The 14,430-nt window shown below is 39.4% G+C and overlaps 1 protein-coding gene across 4 annotated transcripts in view; it reads right to left on the minus strand.

Moving 5' to 3' along the window:
- spock3 (SPARC (osteonectin), cwcv and kazal like domains proteoglycan 3) overlaps positions 1–14,430 on the minus strand; it is a 454,551-nt gene that overhangs the window by 37,542 nt on the left and 402,579 nt on the right. The gene's annotated exons all lie outside the window — the stretch shown is intronic.

A 14,430-nucleotide genomic window follows, 5' to 3' on the forward strand; every position in this document is an offset into this window, starting at 1 on the left:
CTATGAAAGGTATTGGATTTGGCCCAGTATATCACGGGCAAGACCTTCCCAACCTACATGAAACGTTGCCTGAAAAAGAAGCATCCATCATCAAATATCCTCACCATTCAGGCCATGCTCTTTTCTCACTGCTGCCATCAGGTAGAAGGTAAAAGTGCCTCAGGACTCAAAGAACAAAATAGCACAGCACAGGCCATTCGGCCCACAATGTTGTGCCAACCCTTAACCCCTGCCCCCCATATAACCCTCCACCTTATATATACCCTCCTCCTCTATATACCTGCCTAGTAGTCTCTTAAATTTCACTAGTGTATTTGCCTCCACCACTGACTGAGGCAGTGAAAATTCCATGCACCAACCGGTTCAAGCACAGTTACAACCCTTCAACTATCAGGCTCTTGAACAAAATAAGGTAACTACAATAATCTAAGGACGCTTTTATCTTGTTATTCCATGCTCATTATTTATTATCTACCTTTGCAGTTTGTTTACAATTTACAGATCCTATTTACAGTTACTTTTCTATAGATTTGATTAAGTATGACTGCAGAATAAGAATCTCAAGATTGTATGTGGTGACATGTATATACTCTGATAATAAATTTTACTTTGAATTTTGAATATTTAAACTTTGAATAGTGCTGTGACCAAAATTCAAAGTACAAACCCTATTTCCAGAAAAGTTGGGATCTTTTCCAAAATGCAATAAAAAAAAATCTGTGATATGTTAATTCACGTGAACTCTTATTTAACTGACAAAAGAACAAAGAAAAGATTTTCAATAGTTTTACTGATTAAATTAATTGCATTTTGTAAATATACACAAATTTAGAATTTGATGCCTGCAACACGCTCAACAAAAGTTGGGACAGAGTTAAAATAAGATTGAAAAGTGCACAGAATATTCAAGTAACACCGGTTTGGAAGACTCCACATTAAGCAGGCTAATTGGTAGCAGGTGAGGTATCACAACTGGGTATAAAAGTAGCGTCCATCAAACGCTCAGTCTTTGCAAGCAAGAATGGGTCGTGGCTCACCCCTTTGTGCTAAAATTTGTGAGAGAATTGTTAGTTCAAAAGAAACATTTCCCAATGAAAGATTGCAGAGAATTTAGGTCTTTCAACATCTACAGCACATAATATTGTGAAAAAATTCAGAGAATTCAGAGACATCTCAGTGCATAAAGGGCAAGGTCGGAAACCACTGTTGAATGTGCGTGATCTTTGAGCCCTCAGGTGGCACTGCCTAAGAAACCGTCATGTTACTGTGACAATTATAGCCACCTGGGCTCGGGAGTACTTCAGAAAACCATTGTCACTTAACACAGTCCGTCACTGCATCCGGAAATGCAACTTGAAACTGTATTACGCAAGGAGGAAGCAATACATCAACTCTATGCAAAAACGCCAGCAAGTTCTCTGGACCTGAGCTCATTTCAGATGGACTGTGGAACTGTGTGCTGTGGTCAGATGAGTCCACATTTCAGCTAGTTTTCGGAAAAAAACGGGCATCGAGTTCTCCGTGCCAAAGATGAAAATAACCATCCTGATTGTTATCAGCGAAAGGTGCAAAAGCCAGCATCTGTGATGGTATGGGGGTGCATCAGTGCCCACGGCATGGGTGAGTTGCATGTATGTGAAGGTACCATTGACTCTGAGGCGTATATTAAGATTTTAGAGAGACATATGTTGCCATCAAGGCGACGTCTCTTCCCGGGACGTCCATGCTTATTTCAGCAGGACAATGCCAGACCACATTCTGCTTGGGCTACAACAGCGTGGCTTTGTAGACACAGAGTGCGTGTGCTTGACTGGCCTGCTGTCAGTCCAGATCTATCTCCTATTGAAAATGTATGGCGCATCATGAAGAGGAGAATCAGACAATGGAGACCACGGACTGTTGAGCAGCTAAAGTCTTATATCAAGCAAGAATGGACAAAATTTCCAATTGCAAATCTACTACAATTAGTATTCTCAGTTCCAAAATGATTAATAAGTGTTATTAAAAGGAAAGGTGATGTAATACAATGGTAAACATGCCTCTGTCCCAACTTTTGTTGAGTGTGTTGCAGCCAACAAATTCTAAATTTGTGTATATTTACAAAATACAATTAAGTTGGTCAGTAAAACTATTGAAAATCTTTTCTTTGTACTTTTGTCAGTTAAATAAAGGCTCACGTGAATTAACATATCACAGATTTTTGTTTTTATTGCATTTTGGAAAATATTCCAACCTTTCTGGAAATGGGGTTTGTATGATGCAGTAATCTGTGTTGATGGGATTAAAATTATGGGATGGAAAATCAAGCAAATTCTCTTTCAGAAACCAATTTTCCATAGCCCTAAGGTGGTTCAACAATCCTGCAGTAAGATTAGATAAATCCCTTATTTATTCCTTTTTATTCCTTTAAAGGAGGAAACATTCAACAAAACATTAATCTTGCTTCCACACCTCCCACCCCTTGTAACCTTTACCTTCTTCCTTCCAATACCCAACAGTTACCTTGCCTCTCTTCGTAACAGTAAAGAAATGAGCAAGGACTGGGAAAATGGCGTTTCATCAAGCAAATTGAAATTACATGGTACTGTATGTCACCCCTGTAAAAAGGTTAGAATACAAAACGAAGATAATCTTACTGAGTTTCATGTTCTCTTATTTGCTGTATGGATGCTTTTTAAGATCTCCATAATCTGGATGAAATCTTAGCTTGGAGCCAGAGAATTAAAATTCAATATATTGACTTCCAGCTTGTCCTACAAAGAGACAAAAGCCTCAAAATCCTGGCTTTCAGTTGTGCATATTCAAGGCTGAAATCCACAAATTTAGACAAGAAGAGGATCAAGACTGGAATAAGTGAAAATTGACAAGGAACAGGATCAGTCAATATATTCTTCAATCGTGAACGAAGTTTAAGCAGCTGGTAGGTGTCCTGCTTCTCATTTCCACACTTGCTTTCCTAGGAATCTTCATGGATTATTTGTTCTTCCGTGTATAATCATATTTTTTAATCAATTAGCTACATTCTAAAAGGATAAATAGATTCAACTACTTTCTTTGGGATCATGTTCTAATTCTAGTAATCTTTTTCTAATCTCATCTGGGCTTGGTATTCATATAGCAGAAATATCCATCACCTCATTCATCAGATAAGGCTGGCCAAAAATCCTGCTAGCTATAATTTTCTTTCTATTAGCTTTAGGGTACAGAAGGATTATTTTGTTAGTAAGCAACCTTCCCCATGTTGGCCGGCAGTATCCCTTTCAATGCTGAGGCCTTTGTACATCACATTTTCTTCTTATTTTACATTTGACAGCATTTAGTCACTCAGCTTTGATATTGGAGCTTGAGGCTTTAAGCAAAACTGCCCAACATATACACTCAATGGCCACTTTTTTAGGTTAACTCTTGTATCTAATAAAATGATCACTGAGTGTATGTTTGTGGTCCTCTGCTGATTTTAGCCCATCTTTTCCATAGATGCTAGCTGGCCTGCTGAATTTCCCCAGCATTTTGTATGTGTTGCTTGGATTTCCGGCATCTGCGGATCTTCTCTTCTTTGTTGTACCGTGTGTTTATTTCAATTACTGTCATCTTCCTATCAGCTTGAACTAGACTGGCCATCCTCCTCTGACCTCTCTCATTAACAAGGCATTTTTTCCCACAGAACTGGATGTTTATTGCACCATTTTCTATAAACTCCAGAGACTGTTGTGTATGAAAATCCCAGGAGATCAGAAGTTTCTGAGATACTCAAACTACACTGTCTGGCACCAATAAGCATGGTCAAAGTTACTTGGTATACATTTCTTCCCCATTCTGATGTTTGGTCTGAAAACAATTGAACCTCTTGACCATGGCTGCATGCTTTTACGTATTGAGTTTCTGCTACATGACTGGCTGATTAGACATGTGCATTAATGAGTAGGTATACCTAATAAAGTGGCCACAGAGTGTATATACTCTGAGTCAGGCAGCAAGGAAAGAGATGGCAGGTGTTTTGGTTGGAAACCCTTCATCTGGACTGACTGTACATATTACCTATTAATAACTGGTGTGTGTACAATTTAGAGGTAAGACAGTGAAGCCACTTCTCAGATTTGAAATCTTTGTCGTGGTATTCACGGACATTCTTTGTGCTGGGATGTTGATGCTAGCAGAAGGCTGACGAAAGGGTGGGAGTGAAGATGCAGGAAGCTGTCTAGGACATTAGCTGCTAGGAGAGTAAAAACTCTTATGCAGGAGCACCGATCTTCAAAACAAGACCTCAAATTGTCTCATTTTTTAATGGCACTGCATTTGTGGTTTTTAAATGACAATAAACTGAATCTGAATCTGAAATGGCAGACCGCTCTACAAACTTTTTGATGAAGGACTCAAAACGTTGACTGTTTACTTCCCCCATAAATGCTGCCTTACTTAAGTTTCTCTAGCATTTTGTATGTTGCTCAAGATTTTCAGCATATGCAGAATTGTTTGTGTTTCTATGGAATTTGCTGCCTTATCTGAAGCATTATGGTATGCAAGTCTCTTCGTCTGTCCACACTGCTCACTCCCTTTCTCTTATGAAATAACTTCTCTGTCTGAAGCATTCTTCACAACAGGATTAGGTACAGAGTACTGGCAGCCTATTGTCACTGTACAGGGAGTAAAGAGGGGAGAGGTAGCTGGAGATGGAGGAGGACATTGAGGATGAAGAAACTGTAGCTACTGTGACAATGGAGATCATTCCACAACATTTCCTACTGAGATGAAGGACAGAACACATATTTGAAATAAACATTTCACCAGGGATGCATCTGGCAATAGTGGGCTAGAGTATAACAGCAGAAGAAAGAAAACTATGAAGCTTGTGAAACCTGTAGCCTGTCAGGGCAAATGGACAGGATAACTAAGGATAAATAGGTGTTTCTCTTATGCCTCATAGAAGGCTGTGCAAAGCCAAGAGTGTGTTAATACAACTCTGCTGATATGTAGTTCTGTGTGAGTCACTCTCAACATGCAGCAGCTTTTAGCTTCAATGACAAAACCTGGTCCTTCCAGGGGGAAAAAACTCATCTTGGACATATAATAAAGACAACTGCTTCCTTTACCATAAACAACTGGATGCCAGCTACTAGGAGTGAATCATAACAATAGCCCTAGAACAACAGAGCCAAAATGAACAGCAAGCACTGCAAGGAAGCACTATGCTTCACAAAATAGATTCACACATTAAGTTTTATTTAATATTGATTTTAATGTAAAGTCACTTATGTTCACATTATAATAAATAATAGTTCATGTTTATTCTGAATAAAACTCTTATTTAGACAGCACTAAGAAGGGGAAAGAATTACAGAACAATGTATGGAGAAGCTCAAAAGAAATGGACTAATTCACTGTTTATGTGGATTGTAAGACAAAATATGAGGTGCAGCACCTGTAATATGGATAGAAGTGATTAATCACTGATGCATAGGTCCCATATGCTTTTGTGATATCAAAATTAAGGCCATGTCTAGAGTAGCAGTGCCCAGTGACTGAGAGTGGCAAAACTGCATGACACAGAAGTGTAAACTCTTCTACGCTGGATCTAACCTTTGGTTTCTGTCTCCAATGGACAAAGAAACTCCCATCGGTAATATTTCTTTGCAACTTGTGTAATAGAAACAATGTATGGATACTAAGGTAGCAACAGACATCTAATATTAAAGCAGAGTATCCTAAAACAGAAAAGAACCTTGAAGATCAGCTTTGATATCAAGAGAAATAAAAGTCACGAAAGTTCACATCCCATTTTCAGAGGGTATTTGTATTGTTTAGTTCAAATCTTAAAATTAATAGTTCATGACTGACAAAAGTGTCTTCACTCTCAGTTTCATCATTCAGGGCCTCTCCTCATGAATGGGTCAGGCACTCAGTTATTGGTTATCTGCTATAAGTGGAACCAACCGGAGATGACCTTTTAAACACGACCTTGACAAGCAGGAACTTCACATACTGCACACCAATTCACATTCTGCATTCTACAAGTATCACCATTTAATCATTATGTCATTTAATCTTACAGAATGTTGAGAATACAATTAGGTCACATCTTATTGGCTGTGAACTAAGTAGTGAAATTGACTGTTAACCACAAGCCTTTAAGAATACTGGGCTATTGAAAGCAAAGATAGCTTATATAAAAATGTGTTTGCCATGAGATATTGATAATGTTCGGAGAGGCCATTAAGAACAGCAGGTGCGATGTGCCCAGTCTGACTGGAAAGTTAGGAGCATTAATGGAGCCATTAGAGAAGGAATCAAAAGGAGTTGATATGAAGCTGAAATTAAAGACACTATGAAAACATTCTTGCAATCCTTGTGTCTAAATCCTCAAGCCAGATACAAGTATACCATAATGAACTATCGCAGTTGGTCTCCTCAAAATGCGATTTTGTTGTCTACACCACTCAGAGATGTGCTGTCATTTTCACCTGCCCAAATCTCCAACTACAAGATTGCACACTTGGATAGAAACCTCTTGTGTTCATTTAATGAGCGTCCCTGCACTTTCAAGGACATTTCTCAATAGTCAGTGCAAACAAAGTCTGTGGTAGAAAATGGAACAACATTGAAGATCCTGGGATTCAGTGCAAATTTGTCTTGAGAATCTATGGACTATTAAATTGTCTCTAATGGAGTGCTCAGGAAGGCCTCTCTTTTGTTTTTTCCATTGGTGTTGGGTCTGTTGATAATGCGAACCCTCCCTTTGGTCTTCCTGCTCCTCCCCTTGCTGGGGCCCTCTGGCAAAGGCTCTGCTTGCCTCTTTATTAAACTAGACAATCAGCAGCTAATGTAACAGGATAGACTGATGGGTGAAAATAGCAGCCCATCTCAGTGACCAACTGTGATAGTACTGTGCCTTCACTGTACTTACACTCAGCTGGAGAAAACTTGGATATGGAAGTCAGAAGTTTGCCATCATCCCACAGTAGCCATTCATCTGGTCAATGTTGTCCCTGAAAATTAATCAGCTGTGACTGACTGTAAACAAAGGAACCACATGACCCCTCGACTGCAACCCAAAAGATGGAATTCATTGCAGTTAATGAAGTACTTGAGGTTATGAATGCAAGTCTGCAGCATGTTGATAGCTTGAACATTTGGGAAGCCTGTAGGGGTGGTAAATCCACTAGAGTAATGGCAGCTGCTAGCAATCTGACATTAAAATATATAACTCATGATTACTGAGTATTCCATGGAGATCTGCAGAGTCATAGAGTACAGAGCCATGTCTTTCATACAAGCTAGGGCTATTTGTCTGTGTTTGGCCCGTATCTGTTCATTGTATCACACACGCCAAAAATCAAGCAGGTCACATTCACCACTGTCACCTCACATGTTGAGCAGCTTACATGCTTATAGCTTAGGAACATCATCTTTCAAACAAATTTTAAATTGTAACACTGCTGATGGTTTTATTTGTTTTAAAATAATGATGAATGACAGTTATCCTACCACTTTTGGCATAAGTATTCCTTTCTTTTCAGTACATAAACACATGGAAATGACCTGATCCATCAAAAGTGAAGTAGTTAAATTAGGTGGAACATTTATTGAATAAACTTATATTTCATATTTCTGAATAAGCATTGTGGCTATATCGTTTCAGTGGACAAATTGACTCTGGTTTTCCAACGAAAATCATGCCTTATCTGCATGGTAGGGTTTTAGAAGGTTCTGCCCTGTGCATCATTCACATAAAACTTCGCTGGCTAAGCAAATAACAGTATTGAGTTGTTCGAATAGGTTTGAACAAGCTGAGCTTCCATTTTCTGTAAACTCTACTGATGCAGTCGACAGTACCAGGAGCTTCCTTTCTACAAGTCCTTTGCAGGGTATTGCTATGGAGAACAACCCCCATTGTCTCGAGGGCAGTGTTATACAATTAATGACAGGATACTCCCTGAATTGTTAATATGCTTTTTCGTACGTTCTAGTGCTGACGGATAAGTTCTCATCACACCTACAGATTTCTCGGAAAAGGTCACAAATGATATCTGCTAAACAAAAATCATGCAGGAAAAGCAGATTTTGATAGCTTGTTTCAATCTACAGCACTTTCAACTACATTTAGTATGACATGCAGACAACTGGTTGTGTGTAAGCAGTGGTTTCCAGTTTATTGGGACGTCGGTTAATTAATCAGGGCAGCAACTTATATGGGATAAGAACAAAAACTAAATTGAGAAAATAGCTGGGTTTCCCTTCGATTATTTGGGACACTGTGCTACTCAATTGGTGCAGGAGACTGTTGTGAACAGTTTCTAACTTGCGTCAGACACAACTCCGTGCTTAGAGTGATCGGTTTTTTAAAAATAGCATCAGTTGCATGTGTTTGTGTTCAAAAAGCAGTGATTTTTGTCACTGATAGTTGGCACGAAATAAGCAGTAGGGCAATCTGGAAATGTTTTACTCACTGCGGTTACAAACATTCATGCTTAAAGATGCCAAAATGGCCGGGAGTGAAAGTGAAATGATTTCAACTACTTCAACGAGTTAGGAATTATGGAAGGATCAACAATCATCTTGAATGTTACAATAAAAATGTAGATTTGGAAGATGCAATCATCTAAAACATTTTATGAAGGCAGTCCATTATTTGCATGAAGTGTCTGTGCTGTTTTTGTTCATTTACAGTCAATCAGAAGAACACAGCAGATGAATACCTCTGTCAATAATGATTAGAAATGAATATAGTTTGAATACTGTAGTGGTAATGGTAGAGTTCTAATTTGTTTGGCATTTCATTTAAATACATAACATTACTCGGTTAAACAGCAGTTTGTCTTTTTTTCTTTCAACGATTTCCATGCAACTTCCACTAATTAGGGCAGCTGCTTAATTGGGCCAGAATGTACTGGTCCTGATGTGTTGTGTTTGACCGTATCCACTGCATTTGCTATGTGCTTCAACATCTTGTCAATGGCTTGTTATACTGGAACACAATGAAAGACCTCACCTAATAGGATGGACAAACAACCAATGTACATGAGACCACGAAGTGCAACTACAATATAAATAATAATACCAATAATAATAATAATAATAATAAATAAGCAATAAATATCAAAAACACAAGATGAAAAGTTTTTGAAAGTGAGAGACCATGGGTTGTGGGAACAGTTCAGTGATGGGGCAAATGAAGTTGAGTGAAGTTATCCCCTCTGATTCAAGAGCCTAATGATTGAGGGGTAGTAACTGTCCTGCAACCTGGTGGTGTGGGTTCTGAGGCTCCTGTACATTTTTCCAGTGGCAGCAGTGAGAAGACAGCATGGCCTGTGTGGTGGAAGTCCTTGATGATGGATGCTGCCTTGTGTAGATGTGCTCAATGGTGGGGAGAGCTTTACCTGTGATAAATTGGGCCATGTCTACTACTTTTTGTAGGATTTTCTGTTCAAGGGCATTGGTGCTTCCGCACCAGTCTGTGATGCAACCAGTCAATATACTCTCCACCACACATCTATAGAAGTCTGTCAAAGTTTTAGATGTCATGCCAAGTATTTACAAACTCTTAAGGGAGTAGAGATGCTGCTGTGCTTTCTTTGTAATTACACTTAAGTGCCAGGCCCAGGGCAGGTCCTCTGAAATAATAACACCAAGGAATTTAAAGTTGCTGACTCTCTCCACCTATGATCCTCCAATGAGGACTGGCTCAAGGATCTCTGGTTTCCTTCTTCTGAAGTCAATAATCAGCTCCTTGGTCTTGCTGACATTGAGTGAAAGGTTGTTGTTATGGCACCACTCAGATCTGGCACATTGGGACAGGGAAAACTGGATGAAGTGATCAACAGGCAAGGAAAGCCAAGAAGGAAAAGACTGCATGAGTGGATTGCTTTAGGGGTAGCTTCTGGAATGGTCATTCCCGGAACTGAATGAACGTGGAAAGGAAGTGGGAATCCAAAGAAGAGATGTGGAATCAAAGGGTATAATGTCAGGAATGAACAAGGTAGGGAGAGGCACAACTTGAGTATTAAATCAAAATCATCTCACTGAATTGCAACAATTCAGATAGAGAGAATACTGAATAAAATTATCCAGGGTAAGAGGGAACCGCAACAAATGTTTCCAAGTCACTTGTACCTAGCATTTAATGGGGTAATTTGCTCGATTAGACATAGTGGCCTCAGTGATGTAGAAAACAATGGACTCTTACCTGCATGATCTAAGGTCGTTTGTAGGGAATGGTGATGATAATGACAGAAGTGGAAGGGGAGAGGTACCAGGTCCATAAAAGCAGCAGACATGCAATATTTGTTCCCAAACCTCCAACTACATTATCTTCAAACACAAGTCTGAAGAAGTCCAGATTGTCTAAATATCCAACGTTGTGGAGTCTGTCTCTGTTGATGTGATGTCAGGAATCCTGGTGGGCTAGTGTGCGGCTTCACTCAAGACTCCAGATGTGAGGGTCTGACAATGTGTGCTAGGCTTGCTTACTTACTGTATGTAAAGACAAATACTACAAAAGCTCAGACAGTGAAGGATGGAACAAGAGAGAGCCAGGATCACAAAAGCATTCAGGTTTGAGCCCACCAAAAAAAAACGAAGCATTAAAATGCTCCTCACCTGAGCATTTAACATCAGATTCAAGATTAAATGTTCTTAAGCACAATGAAACAACTGAGGTGATTATATTACTTGGCCAATTTATTCCTGCAATTTCACTCAATCTTCAATTGATTCTAGAAAGAACAAGCACCCTTATGAAACTTAGAGTAAAGACAGTCCATCATAATAACTTAGATCAAAGAATTCAAAAGTTATGACAACACACATAGTGTAAAATAATATTCAACAGTAACTGACCCGTGGTTGTAGATGCTACCAATGGGATTAATTGCTTTAGAGCTTATGATGGCTTTAAGTCTACTATGGAGATTTTACTTGAGAAATTTAATAATGTAAGTCCATTAAATGTACACTCAGTAGCCACTGGATCGGGTACAAAAGTGTACCTAATAAAGGGCCACTGAAGTGGAACCTGGTGAGTTCTTTTGCTGCTGTAGCTCATCCATTTAAAGGTTCTGCATGTTGTGTGTTCAGAGATGTTCTTCTGCACACAGGTGTTGTAAGTCATGGTTATTTGAGTTTCTGTTGTCTTCCTGTTAGTTTGAACCAGTCTGGCCATTCTCCTTTGACCTTTCTCATTAACGAAGTTTACTCTACAGAATTTTGCACCATTCTCTGTATATTCTAGACTGTTGTACGTGAAAATCCCAGGTGATCACCAGTTTCAAACCACTCTGTCTGGCACCAACAATCAAAGTCACTTGGGTCACAGTTCTTCCCCATTTGGATGTTTGGTCTGAACAACAGCTGAACCTCTTGACCATGTCTGCATTCTTTTATGCAGAGAGTTGCTGCCATGATTGGCTGATTAGATGTTTCTATTAATAAGGTGTACAGGTGTACCTAATAAAATGGCCACTGAGTATAGATCCAAGCTTAATTCATTATCATTTCATCTATAAAGAATTCCAATGCATCAAGTTCATGATCCAGGCTGTGTACGATGTGCTGCTGAGTTAAACCAACCATTTTACTTGGAGCAAAAGTGAGGCACTATCACGTGCTCTCTGCCCTGGCAGAGGGATCCTGGAGCACATCTGCAGGATCTGCTCAAAAGCCTTGTGAGAAGGCCTCTTCTGCTGGCGCCACAACCAGGTGCTAAGGGAGTGGCAGAAAATATCTCCTTGGCCATTAACAACAATAAGCACTTCCGTCAAACCAGAAAGCACATAGCCTTTGTCAAAGCTGGAGACCAACCACAGCTTCAGTCCAGATCATCAGCAGGCTTGCTCACCACAGAGTCTGACTAGCAACTGCAAATCAATCTTACAAGCAATTAAAGTTCACTGAGGCCTGACGTAGACAGAAAACTCAAAGCATGTGGTCATGGCAGAACTGACAATGGCGTGGGAAGATCAGTTTGAGGAGACTTTCGAGCGTAAGAAAGCCAAATACCAGGAGCTAGTAGAGCAGTGCCAGAGACAGGGAGAGAGAACATGATGTGAGCTGACGGAGGATGTGTGTAGAGGTTTTTCTTGCTGTTCGCTCTGTAGAACCTACTCTCTCCTTGGCATTCTGGGACTGCAATGAAGAGTCATCAGGACTGTCACAGAGGCTGCTGAGTGAGCCTCCAGTTGCTAGGGATCAAGTGCTGTGACCATGGACCAATGTTGCTAGGACACAAGCCATGACCTGATCAACTCTGACTAGGACGCCTCGATGAGGGTGTCCAATGTTAAAAGACCCAAAGCACCCAATGATCATCAGTGATGACATGTCCAGTACATCTTAGAAAGTACCTCAGCGTTGTACAGAGTATTCAAATACAGGCATTTTTAATGTCAAGAATGCTTGCTACTTTTCTCTGTCACATTATTACTAACATCACAGCTAAGTTACATATTTCAAACCATATTTCTAAAGATTTTGAATTGATCATCAAGACAAATAAGGACCTTTTCAAACTTGGAATTCTTCTCAAATGTCTATGCACAAACAAAGAATTATTTTAAAGAATGACCTTACACATGTTGATTAGTTTTTCAAAAGAATATTATGAAAAAAGTCAGATTACCAAATTAAGTTTGTTTAAAGAGAATTACTTGGACAAATAAGGAGTTTTAATTGTATATAAACATGGTAGACCAAAATCAAAATTGAGATTTCTTCATCACTTCTGATCTATAGACATCTACAGCTCATGATATACAATTTTCACTGTAAATGGTTTTCATCCTATTGAAAACATATTGATAATTCTACCAGTGTAGGTAAACATGATTTTAACCAGAGATATTCTTCTGAATGAATGACAAGCTAAGCCTTGAAGAAACTCTGCAAAACTGAATATCAATGGTTGTTCTTAAATACAAAATATTCTAATCTAAACTAATTTGTGCTATTTAATTAATATTGACAGATTACATAGTCAAATATTTTTCTAATCTCCATTTTGTCATTAAGAGCTTTGCGTGGTTTTTTAAAATTGCTTTTTTATTTATTTAGAGATGTAGCACAGGAACAAGTGGCTTAACTAAACAAGCCTGCAGTACCCGATTACACTCTGTGTAATCCACCAATTAATCTACTAACATGTATGTCTTTTGAACATATGAGGAAACCAGAGCAACCGTAAAAAACCCACGGTGTCAATGGGAGAACATACAGACTGCTTACAGACAGTGGTGGAATTGAACCCGGGTTGTTGATGTTGTAATAGTAATATGCTAACTGCTACAAAACCGTAGGGTATTCCATGATATTGATAAGAAATCAGTGTAATTGTTTGTGCTTCTGTCTCTTCCCCTGACAACTTATCCCAGATAACTCAAAAATACCCCCACCAACAAATACACAATTCCGTTAAGGTTAATTTACAGGCTGAGTCGGTGGTGAGGAAGGCAAATGCCATGTCAGCATTCATTTCAAAAGGTCTAGAATACAAGAGCAAGAATGTGATGCTGAAACTTTTTAAGGCACTGGTGAGGCCTCACCTTGAGCATTGTGAACAGTTTTGAGCCCCTCATCTTAGAAAAGGTGTGATGGCATTGGAGAGGGTCCAAAGGAGGTTCACAAGGATGATTCCAGGAATGAAAGGATTATCACACGAGGAACGTTTGATGGCTCTGGATCTGTACTCGCTGGAATTCAGAAGGATGAGGGGGGGATCTCAAATATTGAAAAGCCTAGACAGAATAGTTGTGGAAAGAATGTTTCACATGGTGGGAGAGTCTACAGCAAGAGGGCACGGCCTCAGGATATCCTTTGCAAAACAGAGATGCGGAGAAATTTCTTTAGCCAAAGGGTGGTGAATTTGTGGAATTTGTTGCCACCTGCAGCTATGGAGGCCAGGACGAATGGGTGTATTTAAGGCAGAGATTGACAGATTCTTGATTGGACATGTCATGAAAGGTTACAGGGAGAAGGCCGGGAACTGGGGTTGAGGAGGAGATTAAAAAAAGAATCAGCCACGATTGAATGGCGGCACAGACTCAATGGCCCGATGGCCTAATTGTACTCAAATGTCTTATGGTATAATATTATTACATTCCAAGTGCAAACATTATTTTTCTTATGACTTTTGGATAGAGTTCTAAAAGATGCTGATTCATGAATGGTATATTCCACGGGCATACATTTAGGGCTTAGGAGACTGGTAACCAAGGACTAAGTAAGAGACCAGTGAATTTGGTATCATACTGGGAATGAGGAACTCTAGACTGTATGATCAGATGACAGGGAAATGGGAAATAAGTCGATGAGTAGACACCGATAATGGGGATTAGAAAACTAGAGTAAAGGAGAATAGACAATGCAATAAGAAACTGATAATGGAAAATGAAGACTGAGACTGGGAAATTAGTTCTGGAGGTGGGAGACTGGAATGGGGGCTCT

This window comes from Hypanus sabinus, chromosome 3 (assembly GCF_030144855.1).
Source record: "Hypanus sabinus isolate sHypSab1 chromosome 3, sHypSab1.hap1, whole genome shotgun sequence".
In the NCBI taxonomy this organism is placed as follows: Eukaryota; Metazoa; Chordata; class Chondrichthyes; order Myliobatiformes; family Dasyatidae; genus Hypanus; species Hypanus sabinus.